Source organism: Homarus americanus, unplaced genomic scaffold (genome assembly GCF_018991925.1).
Source record: "Homarus americanus isolate GMGI-L3 unplaced genomic scaffold, GMGI_Hamer_2.0 scaffold37032, whole genome shotgun sequence".
NCBI classification, from domain to species: Eukaryota; Metazoa; Arthropoda; class Malacostraca; order Decapoda; family Nephropidae; genus Homarus; species Homarus americanus.
This window is the reverse complement of record NW_024731852.1, coordinates 8743913-8749806: the sequence shown is the minus strand read 5'-3', so window position 1 is coordinate 8749806 and position 5894 is coordinate 8743913.

Genomic DNA, 5894 nt, shown 5'->3' with positions numbered 1-5894 from the left:
TGTGAAATACTGCAGGCTCTAATTTTTCATCACCAATTACATTATTTCATTTTGGTAAACTTCCATTTGGCTGAATTAGGTGCATAATAAAACAAGTTCACTGGAAGCTGGAGTTTGATTATTTAATGAAAATGTGCCTTAAGCATATATGTTACAATATTTTGGCTAATATAGAGGAATCCACAGTGGCGGGAGTGATACTCAAGCAACCGCCATGGGGTTCTGCCACCATGGGGTACTTTCCAACGAACTCTGAAGATCCCAGTGGAATAACACAACCACACCATAGCCCTACTGAGTTAGACACTCATCCACCAATGATGGGGACTGGGTAGCTATGGGGGCCATAGGAAGTACTGAAGTGTCTGACGGTCGGGTCCCACGGAGGTAACTGATCCTACTGGACCTCGGACATCTCTCCAGACATAGTGGATACAACATCCATGCTACAGACACGGCCTAGGCTGCGTTAGGGACCTGTATGGGTGAAGGCGAGCACTTACTAGCGGTTGAAATGCCTCGGAACCCTTACTCAAAATAGGTCAGGGTCCACCTACTTCTATTTTGATGAATTACTTTACTGTATATTGACGTTGAAACTGAGACTATGAACTCAGTTTCATTTCCTCTATTATCTTCACTAACAATGCTCTGACCGAGCTATCAAAAGCAAAAATTAAATTGATTACAAAGGGTTGGATGGCAACAGGTCCCAACATACACCGTCTTTTCACGAAATCCACGGATTATATTCAAAGTTCCTTCAGACAAGAGCCGGATTGATAGTCATTACGAGCACTATGCCAATTGATAGTGTTAGTGCTGGTCTATTAATAGTCATCCCGATAAACAGGATCCGGAAGGGAACAATCACGCATATCCTGAAATGTTGGAAACAACATTGGGTGGCTACCCCACCCGATAGCTGCCTTACGACAAATAATAATCATCATTATATTTTATGAAAGTTCTTCCAGTACTTTATTACAGATGTCTCGTCGAATTATATTATTTTTTTGATAAGAACAATTAAAAGAAGCGTTATCCGGATAAATGAACTTTCCAACACTGTTATGAACTTGAAACATTATTGGAATGTTGACATCACATTACCAATGTCTATGGGCAAAGTGGTTGTAAGTCGAAAATGCATAAATAATACATAGAAAATCTTAAATGTGTTTCTGTTTCTAATCTAGCACCAACAAACTCACTTTTAAGCTAGCCAACCATTTTAAAGTGGAATATACTATAAAAGAATTTTGTCTGTGTACTGTGACTCGAAAATATGTAATTTGACCAAATATCGAATACGACTGAGGCAGGTAATGAAAAGTGCGGGTTGCAGTAAAGTTAGTCGTTAGTCTGGTAGGAGCTGTATATATATATATAAAAATGTAAATTGACCATTAAAATTGAGAAAGAAAACATGTTTATGCTACGATGCTGATGTTCACTTACATCAGTATATCTTAATACAAACATAGAAAAAAAAAAAATTTAAGTGGGCCTAAATCAGGCTAACACATATCTACTAGCTACAGTCATATCTGCTATAAAAATTATTATGATATGTTAGTAATGATGACTCATATGCTTCTGACAAGTCATTTGAGGTGACACTTCAGAAACTGAGCCTACCTGTTTGAAGCTTATCTTGCCAGAATATTTTGGCTTGCTAGTTATGTGGGACACCAGCCCCATACTTGCCAATTTTACTTGATGCACGTCATGGTGGTAAAATATTTCCAGACACCTAATGTAAAGCACACCAAATCTGCAGAATAATACCTGTTTCATATAGAGTTATATGCTGTATAGCTTCGTTCTATGACAATGGCCACCCATTGTCAGTGAATAAATAACAAAACATGGAAATAACCTAACATTAATTTAAAATAACCTAACTTTACCTATTAACTGTAACCTAACTTATTATTTACTTAACTAACCTAACTTTAACTAAACTTAAGTTAATTTACCCTAATTGTAACGTATTCTAACTTAACCTCATCTAACCTCTTTTAATTTAACATAACCTTCGTTAATTTATCCTACCTAACCAAATATTAAATATGACTGTTCCACTATTTTTTCCTTATCCATAACTTTTTATTAATGTTTTGCATTTACTGATTTGTAGTGTTAACAAAAATGTTGTAGTTGTCATCTTTTGTATAAGATTATTACTAAAAATAAAACATGTCAATAAAGTATTAATTCTTAGTGTTCCATGTTTTCTTCAATTTATTAACTGGCAATTAAAGATGACAAACAAGAGAACCTAACACAGTATGGCTGAAGCACCTTTTACTGGTTTATCCTCCATACCAGTTCCTTCATTATGAATTATTTGTGTTTCAGATATCATACCAATTTTAACCTAGCACTCTTAGGAGTAAAATAAATCAATGGCTAACACTTGTACATATAAAATATATGGTCAATACTACTCAGACACCCGCATGGAATAGCATATAGGCATACATAACTTATAAAAGTAGACATAAAAACACTTATTTTGATATATAACTGAACGTGATCATAAAATTATATGAAGGAAAATGGGAGGTGAGATGGGAGCTTTCCTTCTGTCTACTTCGGTAGGAGGTGGGCCTCTTCATGCCATGTCACTTAAATACTGGCAAAAAAACGTATTTTTAAATACTAAACTTGGAAATAAACATATACTTACTTCCATTTTTTGTGTTCGTAACTTCTCTTGAGCTGCTTGGCTGAGCGAGGGATTTGGTCTGGGTAGCTGGCGTTGAATGAAATGTAGTCGCAATGAAGTCAAATAATGGTCCTACATGAATAAATCGGACTGCCAATCACTTCTTGACTAGTATTTGGTGTCAAAGTCACAAAAAATTGGTAAACTTAATTTAATCTGAGTTTAACAGATCGCTAACAAGCCGATCAGTGGCGAAGATGATAAAATAAAAATAAATACACTTGTAAAGTTGTGATAATTACAGAAAAAATGTGTCCTCAAAAACAAGTCAAAATAAAACTGCATATCAACAGTCATTAGTGTTTTGTGTGTGTGTGTGTGTGATCTCCTTATACGTATTTATTAAGGTGATGATAAATGAAGGTGGAGGAGGTGGTGTGAGGACTGCCTCTCCTCCTCACCTATCTTGACTTAAGCGTTTATGATCATTTTCGTGTTTTATTTATTGATTTTATTTTATTTATTTATTTTCGTCTTCGTTAAAATCTGCTACAAAGTAATTTAAATCTCGCATAGTAACGGTAATATATGAGTGATAAGATAATTATTGAATTGTTGTACCGTAAAGAGTCGTTCCGTTTATTTCTTTATTACTTCCAATAAAGCTCACCAAGGTTTTATTTTAGAGTAATAAGATAAATTAGAATATAATTGATATACGTCATTATTCTAACATCAACAACCCAGAGTTGCCAACTTAGCGAATTTTGTAGCTATCTAGAGCTTTTGTTTTTTTTCTAATATTTAGAGCGATTTGACTTGTCGCAAATCTAGAGATATCCACAGAAATCTAGCGACTTTCTGGATACTTTTGGACTGTCCATGAAAACTGTTTTCCTAATTTCGAGCCATAATATATAGCAACGGGTTACAGGGATGCAATTGAACGGGTTGAACTCATAAAACAACTTCGTCAACGCTACCTGACAACATTCGTGGTGCTGCAGTCTATTTCTTTTCTGAGTGCCGATGAATGCTTGAAGCCTATTAAATCAGATATACTTGGTTTGGCACACTTATTTACAGAAGATTCCAGCACCCTTACCAAGATTGATTTCCAGTGAAAACTGCATCACACAATCTGACAGAAACATCTAACACCCTAAAATTGTGGTCAGAAGTGGCAAATTACAGAGATGCACAGGTGAAAAACCCTACCATGATCTGGCTGAAATTGCACTCGCTGCCTTATCTCTTCCGTGATTCAAAAGATGTAGAGCGACATTTAGTAATATGAACTTTGTGAAATCAAATTAAGCAAAAAAAACTATCGACATTAAAGACAATTCTTACAATAAAGTATGGGTTAAAAAGACAGAACACCTGTTGTGCAAGTTATGAACTTCCTAGTGATATTTTAAGAAAGATAGGGACTGTGGAGGCATACAGTTACAAGAGAACCTGAACCAGGACTTCACATGCTTCCAGCTCTACAGTTGTTCACACTGCGACGAATTACGAAGAGGATTGGGATGCAATTACTATTGAATAATAGGTAAGTGTGCATATTAAACTTAAAAATAATATTTTTATTTATACATAATGCATTTTATTTATACTTCGGTCCATTATAGTCGGCATTATGAAAATATAATTTGCATCAAATTCCTAGGGGGGGAATAATAGCTAGTGACTTTCCATGGAAGATTTAGCGACATTTAGCTACTTTTAGGTACCAGCCTAGCGACATTTGAAAATCCGAGTTGGCAACCCTGGCTACAACATCACTCGCTAGTCGTGTCCAGTACATGGTCAAGGTGGACGTGGCATTATTCCTTCATTTTACAATTTCTTACAAACTTGATACTCTTCGGTGTTATATACTGATATAAGTGGAAGTGTTCGTTGTGAAGTGCTGGAGGACCCGTGAACGTGAAGTGTTGTGTTAATATATGGGAAATATTAAAAGGTGAAGGGACCTGATGTGACTATGAGATTAGAGGATATTTGTCACTGATGCCAAGTGAAGTGTTATGGGCCCATAGCTTGATTGGATTAATGGAAATAAATAGTGTTAACGGAGGTAGTGAACCTAATTGAAGGTTAAAGAAAAATTCACGCGAGTCCTTTTTCTAGTGAACATTAAAGTACGACGAGGTACCGTGAGTGAATTTTCCAAGTGTCCTTGAAGTGAAGTCAATTAAAACATGTGGAACTACAAGAGTATTCACCACAGTTAACTACACCAGACTTGATTCACCTCCGCCAGGAATTTAAATTAAGGTATGATTAAAACTTTGGTTTAGTTAGTGTTATGCCACAAATTTGCTTAGCTTTTTCAGAAATATATGAAGCGGTAGATAATGATAAGTCATATGATATAATTTATTTAGATTTCAGTAAAGCATCTGGAGAGTCCTCATGAGAGATTGATAAGGAAGGTAGAAACATGGAATAGGTGGATCAGTATTAAAATGGATTAGGTCATGGTTAACTGGTAGGAAACAAAGAGTCAGCATAAATGGATTAAAGTCAGATCAGGTCAAAAGCGGAGTTCCCCAGGGATCTGTATTAGCCCTCTGCTGTTTGTTATATTCATTAATGATCTTGATTTAGGCATAACTAGTAGGATTAGTAAATTTGCAGATGATACCAAAATGGGGAGAGTGATAACAGACAGTGACTTTGAACACCTTCAAAGAGATCTAGATACCTTACATGAGTGGTCAGTAGACTGGCAAATGAATTTTAATACTGATAAATGCAAGGTACTACAGATAGGGAAGACGTATTGCGTTAAGTATAAACTAGGTAACACGGAAATAGAAAACTCAGTTTGTGAAAAGATCTAGGTGTATTTGTTAGCAACGACTTGAAACCTAGAAAACAATGTATTAGCGTTCGCAACAAGGCAAACAGGATTCTTGGGTTCATATCTAGGTCTGTGAGTAACAGAACTGCTGACGTTATCTTGAAACCTTACCTAGCATTAGTGAGGCCACACATGGATTATATGTTTCAGTTCTGGTGTCCTTATTATAGAATGGACATAGATTCTTTGGAGAGTACAAAGAAGAATGACAAAATGATCCATAATATTAGAAACCTTCCATATGAAGAAAGCATTTCTAAATCTTACTTGTCACAGAAATACTACAACAGTATCCAATAAAGTAATGAATATTTGGAGGTGTTTAATGAGGTAATAAGTTCTGAAGTG